The sequence below is a fragment of the Lactuca sativa genome, chromosome 8 (assembly GCF_002870075.4).
Source record: "Lactuca sativa cultivar Salinas chromosome 8, Lsat_Salinas_v11, whole genome shotgun sequence".
Classification (NCBI taxonomy): domain Eukaryota; kingdom Viridiplantae; phylum Streptophyta; class Magnoliopsida; order Asterales; family Asteraceae; genus Lactuca; species Lactuca sativa.
This window is the reverse complement of record NC_056630.2, coordinates 91,776,907-91,790,678: the sequence shown is the minus strand read 5'-3', so window position 1 is coordinate 91,790,678 and position 13,772 is coordinate 91,776,907. Positions and strand designations below refer to the sequence as shown.

Sequence of the window (13,772 nt, the reverse complement as noted above, 5' to 3'; positions counted from 1 at the left end):
ATCAAGACTGTCTCCACACTGTAATTAAAAATAATAAAAAAAATGTTTAAAGTGATTGTATATAAGAATATTATTTTGAGTATGATTAAAAAAAGGAAAGTAACCTCAATAGTTTTTTTTAACCTAACTCTTTTGCTGATTGCTTCAACAGATACTTTCCATCTCTCTCAAACATGGTTAGGGTTAGAGTTCCAGTATTATCTTGCACACGTATAGGAATCATGAACCTATAAAAAATAAATTCAAAATCAATATTAAATTTATGATAAACATGGATTATTACATAGTTAATTATAATTGAATTGTAAACTAACAACCTTGGAACAACGAAAGTAGTATCTTTTGTGCAATCTCCATTATGACATACATAAGATTTGGTTTGTTGATCATCACTTCCATCTGATGGAACTGCTTTCCCAAAATAGTTGGTACATGCTTTATAATACCATTTTTTTTCTATAAAATTCCCTTTATAGTGCCCACTATTACGAAACTACATTTCTACAAATAAAAGGTATGTACTTTAAACATACATACATAACACAAACATAAAAAAAAAGCACAAGCACACAATCAAGAAATTTAAAACCAACAATTTAGATTGAAAGAAACAATAAGACATCAAATATCTCAACAGGTTCCCAAACCTCAGAGATAGCATTCAACTTATTTTTTATCATGAAATCATCATATTCAGAATGTTGATTGGATGGAATAACTGAAAATGTATTTGTAGATGAATATGGACCATCATCTCCATCCAAACTGTTATGTATACAAAAAAATATATTAGTCACGTAAAGTATAAATGTACAATAAACACAATTATGCATAAATTACCTTTTGTTGAAACGAATAATTTCATCTATGTGAGAGTTAATGAACAACTTTGAAGAGGTAAAGTATGTGTTTACACTTGGACGATCTATAAAGAAAATATATAAAGATTAATTTGATCATGACAACATAAATATTAATAACATTAATAACATAATCAATATACCTCTGAAAACATTAATCTGGCCAAATTGAAGATTAACAACGATACGACGATTATGTGGATTGTTATGTATGTACTCTTGCATCTTGTACGCATAATCGCCCCACAAATAGACATGAAGTTGCAAGCCTCTAAAAAGTAAATTATTTATCAAAAAATGATATATTAACATAATATAATTTAAAATTTTAAAAAAATTTAAAAATATAAAAAAAAAAAAAAAAAAAAACAACTTTGCATCTTCGATGTTGATGTTGAGCTTATGTTTTGATTTATCTGGATTATCTCGTTGTATCTCAGTAACTGCGACAATTAAACCCATAACATCTATAAAAAAAAGGAAAATGAAACTTGTTTTAGGATTTGGAAATCATTTTATTATATTTAAAGATATAATGATATGTACTAACCAATAGATTTATCTTGAGGATGGGCAAACGATAAAATGTTTTGATAATCAACAAATGAAAACCCAAACTCATGTCCAGAAAAATCGTTACACTCTGTAACAACAGTTTGTGGGATGAATGTGAGTTTCTGATCTTGAGGAGTTAACTTAAAAGTATCTATCTTCAGTGCTGCATGCAAACTCTGGACCTTTGATGTAAAATGCCATGCCTTCCTTTACTATATTTTTGAATCGATATATGTTTCTTTTGGAGACCGTTGCTTGAATTTTGTTCCCCTAAAAATATTTAATACAACAATAAAAACTTTAAAAGTAATTAAAAATAACGAAATATGTGTAAGAAATATGTAAAATTAATTTTTGGAAGGTACTTTTTCATCCATTAATATCATTTTAATTGATCAAATTTCATTTTTTTTTTTGTAGAAACACATTTGATGCAATAGGTTTATGACATGAAGCTTGAAAGTCAAGTCATCTCTGGTTACATCCAAATCAGGTATGAAGGTGAGATTTGATGCTGCCATTTATCTGCAAAAAATAAAACTGTTAGAAAAATAAAGTTTTTGTTATAAAACCGTTAGAAAAGAATAATATGATGATAGAATATGATAATAAGACAATAAGACAATAGATAATATTACATTGCTATTCGAGTAAAAGAATGAAAAAATATTATAAGAATCAGATTCTATAAAAAGGAGAAGAAGAAATAAATATTATAAGAATCGGATTGTATAAAAAGGAGAAGAAGAAATAAAAAAAAATAAAAAAAATAGAATGAAAACTTAACAGATGTTGATTAAAAATGTTCATCCTTTTTTTCATTTGTATTTGAGTCAATATACATAGGTTGTAGGGCCTTCAATAGAGTAGAATTTTGATCAAGTAGGATCACTTTATATTTTTTGTATAATCCTATTGAACATGAAGTATGATGTAGACATGGTACAGATGCATGAAAATAAATGGATGCATGAATATAAGTAATGATAAATGATAAATTGGACAATGGATATGGGGTTCACATTAAGAATATTTCAAACAGGGATAGTTGGCCGGATTTAAAATATTATACATGATAGTAGTGTATTTCATCACTGGACTGGTAATAACTTCTGGACGTTTTTCTTATAAGGAAATTCATAATAGTAGTGTATTTCATGATGTAAAAATTGAAAGAATATAAAAAGTCAAGTGATGAGTTTTATTCATACATGTAAAAATCAGATTACAAAAGAAGGAGAAGAAGAAAGAAATAAAATAAAAAAACAAAATGAAAACTGTTAAATGACGATGGTTGAACTTGTTCATCCTTTTTTCTTTTGTTTTTGAAATATCAAATCGAATAAGTATAAATAGGAAACTGATGGGTTCTATTCATACATGTAAGAATCGGATTGAAGAAGAAGTAGAAGAAGAAGGAATTCAAATTAAAAAATCAAAAGAATGAACACTGATAATTGATGATGTTACGCTAACCTGATGATTTTGATATTCTGTGACAGAAACTTTTGTGAATGAAAGTGAAGTTCTGTATAATTCTGTGGAAAGAGTTAGATGATGATATTGACGATACTTGATGTATAAAAGTATAAAATTTAGCCTATAAATCAGGAATCAATATCAAATTTAGTTTTATATTGATTGATATTGATATTGATATTTAGTGATTATATACCAAGAAATATTTTGAATTGATTCAAATTCCGGTAATTTTGGATGTTTAAGATATTTAGGATATAAATCAGATTTTAGTGATTATATGTCGAGAAATATTTTGAATTGATTCAAATTCTGGTAATTTTGGATGTTTATGATATTTAGGATATATATTTAGGATATAAATCAAATAAAATAACGAATTCTACATTTTTAATTTCTGCATATATTGTTCCTATTTTTATGCATGTAAACTTCAGCGATTTTTTTTCTTAATTATGCTGATTATGCTGATAATTATGCTGATATGTAGGGTTTTGAATGTGAAAGAATTCTGTTGTGATTATATGGGCGGGAAAAGAAGATGTAGAATAATGGAGTAATGACACATGACATTATGTTGTGCTAATAGTTGGACAAGTGGCATTTAGTAGAGTATTTTATTAGGTAGAGAGATTTTTGAAATATCAAATCGAATAAGTATAAATAGGCAACTGATGAGTTCTATTCATACATGTAAGAATCGGATTGAAGAAGAAGTAAAAGAAGAAGGAATTCAAATTAAAAAATCAAAAGAATGAACACTGATAATTGATGATGATACGCTAACCTGATGATTTTGGTATTCTGTAACAGAAAGTTCTGTGAATGAAAGTGAAGTTCTGTAGAATTCTGTGGAAAAGGTTAATATTAAGATGATGATATTGACGATACTTGATGTATAAAAGTATAAAATTTAGCCTATAAATCAGGAATCAATATCAAATTTAGTTTTATATTGATTGATATTGATATTGATATTGATATTTAGTGATTATATGCCGAGAAATATTTTGAATTGATTCAAATTCCGGTAATTTTGGATGTTTAAGATATTTAAGATATATATTTTAGGATATAAATCAGATTTTAGTGAATATATGCCGAAAAATATTTTGAATTGATTCAAATTCCGGTAATTTTGGATGTTTAAGATATTTAGGATATATATTTTAGGATATAAATCAGATAAAATAACGAATTCTGCATTTTTAATTTCTGCATATTTTGTTCCTATTTTTATGCATGTAAACTCCAGCAATTTTTTTTCTTAATTATGCTGATTATGCTGATATGTAGGGTTTTGAATATGAAAGAATTCTGATGTGATTATATGGGCGGGAAAAGAAGATGTAGAATAATGGAGTAATGACACGTGGCATTATGTTGTGCTAATAGTTGGACAATTGGCATTTAGTAGAGTATTTTATTAGGTAGAGAGATTGTATTATACCCAATGCATGGATATTCACCTAATATATTATTAAACGAAAACCCTTTTACTTATTTGAAAATTTCATAACTTTTCAAATTCATTTTAAACTACTATATTAAATTGTTTATATTCTAGTTTTGATTATTACCCTTCATTTTTAACATAATATGCTCATTATATTAATTTTGATAGGATGAAACACATTATCATGTTTAATATTATTACTTTATAATTATTAATATAATGCTAAATGTAAACATAAATCGAATCTCAATATATTTCTTTTATAAAAAACAATTTGAAAATAATGAATATTTTCCAAAAAATAGCTTTTTAATTAATTTAAAACAATAGCATTTATAAATAACATAAATTAAAAAATACTTCAAGTGATCTTGAAAATAATAAGTGATATTTGAAATAATAATCTTGATAAAAAAAGAATGGTCGCCTTGTTAATTTTAAATTAGTTAACCGCAACAATAAATAAAAACAAATAAAATTAATTTAATTTAATTCACATACAAGCTACGGATAAATGTCATTGATGATATGTTCTTAAAAATATCTATCTATTCATTAAAAATAGTAATATTTAGAATATTTAGATATAAAACATTAATCAAAAAGCCAAATTATCAAAACTATTTGAACACAAGCTATTTGTATACGATAAAAAGTTATGAATTTTGATATATTCGAGTTTTTCTTATAAAAAATAAACATAAAAACAAATAAACGACGTGAACTTTTTGCTATAATCCGATATGCATACATCCAAGTAAAAAATCTAAAATCCTTTTTTGGTCCTTGATATTTTTGATCTAAGGATTGTAATTAGTTTATTTGTATCAAATATAAAATAGTATCATATTAATGATAATGATAAAATTTAAATATGTTAATAAATAAATAAAAAAGTATCATGTTAATGATAAAAAAACAAAAATTGGATTATCAATACAATAAACTTAATTAATTAAATTCATAAATGCAAAACTTAAATTAAATATTCATTCCGTCCCAAAATTATTGTCCACAGACAAAAAACACACGAATTAAGAAAACATCAATTACCACTCACTTTATACAATAAAAAGGCAATTTTGTCTTTACTTTGCATTTAATGTTTTATTAAGTGTTTAGCTCGTTAAGTAATAATGAGGTGATATTTTGGTAAAAATGTTACGCCCTCCGTCCCAATATTATTATCCATAGACAAAAAACACAAAGATTAGAAAAAGTATTAATTACCACTAACTTTTATAATAAAATGACAGTTTTATCCTTACTTTGCATTTAATGTTTCATTAAATGTTTAGTTGGTTAAGTAATAATGAAGGGGTATTTTGGTAAAAATGTTATTTATTTTTAGAAGTAAACTATTATTTTTGGACAAACCAAAAAAAATGAACTAAAATTTTGGGATGGATTGAGTATTTATTTTTATAAGTAGACTCTTATTTTAAGACAAACCAAAAAGGAACGATGGAGTGATAACTTTAATGTTGGGAGGGAGGGTATAAATAAATTTAAAAATATACTATTTTTAGAATAGTTAAAAAAAAAAAGTCGCATGTTATAAACTAGTTGAGATTTCTACGGCATTCCGAATATTTATTAATCTAGTAAGTAAATTGGTCATTTAATTAATGTTACTTTTAAACAGGAATCATTTTTTGTAATATGTATTTAGTTTAGGGACCATCTTCTCTGATTGAAAAACTCTTGTGTAACTTTGTCTTTCGTAGAGACCATTAGACTAATCATGAGCTGAATATACTCCTCTCCCTCCCCCTCCCCCCAACAAAGACACCACACACACAAACATAAAAATGATAATAAATAACCACCCCTTTATTTTATTTTTATTAATGAATAAAGCTGTCGGCATATATGAAAGTTGGTTTGATTTAATTGTGTTTCATTTTTCCTTCGGCTGAAAATCATGTAAATGGGCTCCCAACATGGACACATTTCACAGCTTAATAATATAACATATGACAAATAGGCTCTCAAAATATAAATGATATTGGGCTGCCTTAGCACTTTCAGTTGGGCTGGAATTAAATCAAAAAGCGGACTGCCATGTTAATGTTTGCTGGACAGGTTTTTCTTCTGCTGTTCACGAGGTTCAAAGGTGTATTGACCGATGTCAAAATCTAATCTCCACCATTCAGATTCAACATCTGCAAATTATGAAGAAACTGGTAAAATTTCAGCTCAAGCAAAATTCAATCACTATACAAATATCGTGCATTGCTACCAAATTTCCAAAAAATCTTCAAATCGTTTTATTTTTATTGTTTTATCATGGATGTTGTTTCAGGACTTCAATCACATTTGCAAGGCCTCGCATGTGACTTATACTCAAAAATGTCATTATATGCTTACATAAATCTGCAAAAAAAAATAAACTTAAACAATTAAAATTATCGCAAGCAAACAATGTAATGTAACGTATGAAATACATGCTAAATATAAATAATTTCACAAAAATGATTAAAAAATTTACGTTAAAATGATGCATAAAAATCAACCTAACAATATCTCATATAAGTACCACTTTTGGAAAATAAATCGGTCATTATTAAATATTTATTTATTTTAGGAATCATTTTGTCTACGCATTTCCTTAAAAAAAAAATAAGGCCCATTTATGTAACTTTGCAAATTCTATAGGGATTACTTAAATAATATTATAAATTATATTATAATAGTATATACTAATTAAATCACAACATTCTTATGAACAGTACCTGACCCCAGGTACCCTTCATCGGGTTACCTTCATCTTCATCGGGTTACCTTGTATAGTTAACATTTTTACTTCCTGATCCTTCCAACCCCTAATCGGTACCTCCACCGCTTGCTTCCTCCTCCACCTTCTCTCTCCAATGGCTGTGAATGTTGGCAACCACCAGACGAATGTCACCTTCACTCCAATCGCTGTGAATGTCGGCAACCACCAGATGAATGTCACCCCCATTGTTTCGTCTACACGTCTTTTCTCCTAGCACAAATACACCGATGTTCGCTAGCTGGTGGTGCCCAACAAAAACCCTAGTTGTTCATCGGCTTGATGTTCGGATTTCAACGAATAGGAAACCCTAAATTTGACTGCTTGCTAATATGGCTAAAGGAATCACTATCTTTTTTCTCTGGGGACTCGAAGAAGCTAGCAGAAGGTCCATGGCAACGATGCTGTCATTGGTTGATTTTTATTCGACCTGGTCGCTTCTTTCCTTTAAAGAAAACTCCATGTTTTTTTCTATTTTGTTCATAGGCTTAGACGACATTGAAAATACATCAAAGAAATCGAACCCTAGATGCCAATGACGCAGATGTAGACCTTTATTGTCCGTCATTGCAGTCGTTTGCCCCCTTCTGTGTTGGAAGCTTCCCCTACAAAAGATGTATCATCCGGTTCTGATTGCTTTGGGGGAATTAGCACTCGACTTATTGGTAACTAATAAGCTATTTCACCTTTTATGTGTTTTTTAATCTATTGAAGTTATCTGCTGCATCTCACCTTTAGTATAAGGGTTTCGGTCGAAATTACCCTTCAACTATTTACCATGTACTCATTTGGTCCCTAAACTTTTTTTCTTTTGGAGACCCATTTGACTTTCAAGTTTGTGTCCATAATGTGGTCCCAAGATTATTGTACTAATTGCCCCAACTTTTTTACAAAATTTGTTTTATTTTCTAATATATATATTCTGTTTTTAACAAAATTTTCTTAAAATTTGGTTATGTATTACTGTTTTATTTCAACATTGTGTTTGCATGTTTTTCTACAATTTTGTTTGCAAATATTCTTCTAATTATCCATGTGTGCTATGCATACTATTACTATGTATCGTATCATTTACTATAGTTTGATACGTTCATGAAAAATAAATTAAAACATTTTTAATAATTACCTTTTAAAGATGTATTCATGAAAAATAAATTAAAACATTTTTAATAATTACCTTTTAAAGATGTATGTGTATTCCTTCTTTTAACTTTTATTGATGTTATGTTTTTCATAATCATAAATAACTCAACAAACATTTTAATTATTTAATGTTAACTAGTGTAGTCCCCATGCTCCGCATGGGTCAGAATAATTATGGTTTTTTTTTGTTAACTGTTGAAGTTGTTTTGAGTGGATGAATGTCAAACATTCATTAAACATTCATTAATTTTAGTTGTTTCAAATTTCACAAAATGCAGCCTCCCTCCAAGGATAGGAAAGCTCCTCCAAATCTCTCCTTCATGGACTTCTTTCTTTTGTCATTGAATAATCTATCCTCACGTCTTGTAAAATAAACTAACCTTATGAGAGACCCTGATACAAATCGTTGAAATTAGATCATATTTACAACTACAAAGGCATTCAAGAAACACAAAAGAGCAATCTTGTAAAATTACAACTAAATTAAACTAAAAGAAGAAAATTTACCTCCAATGTCTAAAGCCAATTGTGACATATCATCAGATCGATTAAGCAAAAGAATGGTGGGATCTCTTTCTTCAAAATCCCCTTGAATAAGCTTTGGCCTTGAAGTTGATCCGTGAATTGAATTTGCAACAGGTGGAACCATTTCTTTTCCTGTATCTTCTACCTCTTCTGAGCTACTTTTTCTCATATATGTTCTTGGTGGCTTCATTTATATTCATTGCTAAATTCAATGTCATCACTTTCTCCATCTAACCAGCTCCTAAACAGGTCAATAGCAAATTGGATTCCTTCGTTGCTTCAATTCATATACTAACACACAATTCAGAAATAAATTATTCAAAAAGCTACACATGCGAAGGCACCAAAGAGGTAAAACCAAACGAACGAACGTTCAACGAACAAGCAACAATCAATAATTGTTTAACATTGCATGCATATCAAATCACGTTATCAATACAAAATTTAGTTAATTGTTATAGTGAATGGCTAAAAACATATACACTATCATCACATGGGTATACAAATGAGTGGAGAAAAGGCAAGAGTACAAGAAGTAGAATAAGGTTTGTGTCTTATTTGTAATTGTGAAATAATTGTTGATACAAATATAGGATGGTAATTGACTAATTGGTAAATTACTCTGTCAAATGTCCAATGCCCCTTAACAAATTATTATGCTTACATGGATGTTGAACTACTTCTTCTCTTTGCAGCCATCAAAGATTTGCACATTAACATCAAGAAAGCAGATATTGTAAAAACTTCTGCACATGACGTAATAAATCATTTCCTCATTTTTTATTCAACTAAAAATTGAAAATATATGTTTTTATTTTCACCACTAATGCAACCTTATTCCCTTTTTTTTTTGCAAATCTAAAACCCGCTTATATAATTACGTTGTTTTGGTAAGGAAGAAAAAAAAAGAACTTATTTTTACAAATTTCTTTTGATCCAAGTTTTTTTTTACTAAGTTTGGTGTAAACCTTTTTTACAATTTTTTCCCAACTTTTTTTTAACTTTAGTTTTATAGTCACATATTTGTTTTTCTGAAATTATATTTTTACATCTTTTACACAAAATTTACATATTTTTTACAGGTTTGCTTCCACTTTTTAATTTCTTATATTTCTTGGACTTTGGGGTTTTTGTAATCGATTGAACAGGCTTCTTACTCACACATTTGATTTTGGAGGATCGTATTGGACAACAAGAGTGGTAAGTATTTGAATAACTAAAATTCAGAAAAACATTTTTAACAATCAAACTTGTATGTCATGAGATTTAATTTGTTTGTGTTGGAGTTGGTTTTGATATGGGACTTGAGGATTGACATGTTAGACCACAAGGGGTTGTCAATAATGATACAGTGTTTGGTCAAATAAATATTATAGTCCACAAAAGGTTACATTGTTTTTAAGAAAACTTGATTTTGATAAGGATGCTGGTATTTATTTGGCTTAATCAAGATGTTTGAATTTATTAATATAATTTGAATAATACAAATGGACTGGAACAAGTTTCTTGAATTAGAGTATGAGAAGGTGATTGATTTCTACATATGTTCGCAACTGATGTATTTGTTCCAGCAATCTCCGAGACCAATTCTTTTGCTTTTGCATGTTAATCCTATTGGATTGTATGTTTTTGTTGTGTAATTCACATCCAACCCATGCAAAGCATGGGCACCTACACTAGTTATACTAAAAAAACAAGATGACAGGACATGCAAAGTATCACACAACTTGTAATGTTATATAGATGATATATAGGTATATAACCAATATAATATATCAAATTAACTAAAAAATATATAAAAACCAACTTTAAATAATTAGCATTAAACTAACTTACAATATAATTGTTAAAAGTAAAATAAAGTTTTAAATTATATATTACTATAAGAAACACCTAAAAACACTTATAATGGCAATGTTGTTATAAAAAACAATAAAATAGAACTAAATAACTTGTTATAGTATTAAACCTTTTTAAAATTGGAGAAAACCTAAATGCGGCTAACCAACTATGTTTCCAAATTTTGTGTATGAAGCGCACCATTTTCAACCTAATTAACTACAAATTCTTAAAAACAAGGCCCGATGGATTTAAATATCATTAGGAGACATGTGTATTTTAAGAGTATGTTAGATTTTCGTTTCGAAAAAAAAAAAAAAAAAAAAAAATTGATGTTGAGAAAAGGCACGCAGTTACCTAAAAAAAAATTTATGCATTACCGTGATGTATGTTAGACCATGAATATGTAAATATGGCCCATCAATTTATCATAAATGTCAAGTGTGACTTGATCCCAAATTTAGTGTAGATCGCATCAAATCACAATTAATAAGTTACGATGTGATTTACTCAAAATATTGTACTTTTATTTGATGAATAGTGCATAGGAATCTCGACAAATGGCCTAAAACCAAGTTAAATAAAACGTTTTTCGACAAACTTTTGTAGCCACATCGAATGGGCCGAAGCCCGAAGTCTTGATGCTTAAGAATTTATTATTTACAATTTTTAGGATGTTATTGAAATTGATCATCTAGAAAAAAACAAAATCAGAGTTATTAATTAAAATAAATTATTTATTTTAAGAGTATATTTTATGGTAACCATCATAAAATATATTAGAACTTATAATATATTAATAAATCATGAATATCCTCTTCTCAAAAGTTCATTCTTACAAATTGTTCCGGTGTCATGCAACCCAAATGAACCATGCTACTCTCGGGTCAAATACATACCAATTATAGTTATGAGTTTAGACACTAAATCCAACAATTTTGTCATCTTGCCCAAAAGACAAGATTTGCATTCATCACTTGCCCTTAGGTCAAATGATTCCAAGACTCCATACTTTTGGAGTTGGGAGATGCATTTCTTGTTAATATGCCCAAAACGACAATGCCACAAGCATGCCTTGTTTAAACCATTAGACGAATCAATGTGAAATACACTATTGTCTAAGCTATGAACACAAGTCACATATTTATATACACCATTACAAGGTAAAGTTTCAAATATAAACACCATTTTAATAAACTAGAATTAAACCATTTAAATGATTAAAAGAGTAGTGAAAACTTTGTCTAAACAATTCATGAAATAAAATAATGTTTTGTGTCATTTCTAACAAATATCAACAATCAATTAAACTAATCCTAACATCACTACTAAGCACAACCTGATAAGTCCCAATCTTGGTAACAGGAGAAGATCGCATATTTCCCATGATCAGATTCATCCTCACATGCTCCACCTCCTCACTTTCTTTTAGCCCCTACAAATCAGAACAATGTGAAAACTGTTGGATTAGTGTCTAAATCCATAACTATTTTGGTATGTACTTGACCCGATGGTGCATGGTCCTTTTGGGTTGCCTTCACCAAAGCAACTTGATTGGAGAAATAAATAGAGAGAGAGGTTATTATGATTTATCAATATGTTATAAGAATAATATATTAAAGGAGAAATCATATTTGTTTAATTAATATTGGTCAATAATTAATTAAGAATTAATTTTGTGATCAAGTGTAATTAATTAAACTAGAGGGGCTGAATTGTAATTATGTGATAGTTACAAAATAAGATAAGGATTATCTTAAATATAGGGTGAACGAATTTAAGGTGATAATGCCTTAGAATTCGACTAGGATAAGGGTTTCTAAGACTTATCTTATGGTTGCTTGGTGGGCAAGCAACTAGATAAGGATAAGGACTAAAACCCTAATCTTTACACCTATATAAACCCCCTAAGGCTCATGAATTCGTCTAAGCCTTCCCAAGAAGTCCTAAGGACGAATTCCTACCTCTCTCCTCTCTCTTTATACCTTCTCCACTTGCTTATGGTGTTTGTAAGCCATTAGAGGAGTGACACTTGTGACTCTAAGCCTTCCAAAGTCAATTCAAGGAGGAATTGGGATTGTTATTACTACATAACAATCAAGGTAATATCATAAACCTAATTATATGTTAATATTGATTTCCATATGCTAGAATTAGGGTTTATAGTCTTGGATTCAAAGCATGTACAATAGAGAAACCTAGATCCAAGCATTAGGGTTTGTATGAGCACATAGGATGTCTTATGACCAAAACCCATCAGTGGTATCAGAGCCTTGATTGGTTTCAATTGTATTGATGCATTGTATATCTGAAAAATTCAATTTTTGGTATTTTGGAGGCTGGACTCGCCGAGTCCATAGCTGAACTCGCCGAGTCCAAGGTGACTCGACGAGTCCAGGCTTGACTCGACGAGTCAACTCGTCAGATAGAGCTTATCTCGGGATTTCTTGTTGTTTTTGCATTGGGATAGTTACCTTATCATGTTAGATCAATATTAATCCGATTATATGATATATTTGACAATATTTTTGATCTAATTGAAGATATTTATCAATTAATAAGATAATTGTTTCCTTATAAGATAATTGATTAATTATTTTGAGTAAATTGATAAATTGTTTTGCAAGAAATCATTAAATAAATCAAATATGGATAATTTTGTGATTAAATGTTAATTTGAATTATTTGTTATTTGATCCTTGTTGTTGTGAAAAGTTTTATATTTTTCCCTTTAGGTTTTATAGTTTAAATTTGAACCCAAAAGTTTTGTAGTTTTGAAATTTAAATAAGTTGAAACCCTAATGTGTTGAAATGTTTCAAAACTTGCCCTCAAGTTTTGGAATTTAAAAGTTGATTAAAAGTTTAATTAGGAATGTTAAATTCTAAAACTCTAGTATAGTTTTGAAAAAGTTCATATCACACCCTTATGGTTTTATTAATTAATTAAGGTGTATAATTAAAAGAGGTTTAATAAATCCATAAAAGTTTAGGTTTACAATTTAATTGAATTAAAAGTATAATCGTTAAATTAAACCACCTAGTATTTTGAAAGTATAAAATACACCCTATACTATATATAACATTAAAAGTCTAACATTATATATATGTATGAGTAAAAGTCAGTCTTACCATTAGTAAG

The 13,772-nt window shown here is 28.6% G+C and overlaps 1 long non-coding RNA gene across 2 annotated transcripts; it reads right to left on the bottom strand.

The window, feature by feature from the left end:
• Positions 1-6,162: 6,162 nt before the first annotated feature.
• LOC111878232 (uncharacterized) lies at positions 6,163-7,807 on the bottom strand. Of its 2 annotated transcripts, XR_006186256.2 has the most exons (3): positions 7,086-7,807; positions 6,593-6,726; positions 6,163-6,515 (listed from the first exon to the last, which is right to left on the bottom strand). It is a non-coding gene; the product is annotated as an uncharacterized LOC111878232 (long non-coding RNA). The 2 variants fall into 2 exon arrangements; XR_006186255.1 differs by lacking the exon at positions 6,593-6,726 and having other exon boundaries at positions 7,086-7,774.
• Positions 7,808-13,772: the final 5,965 nt, after the last annotated feature.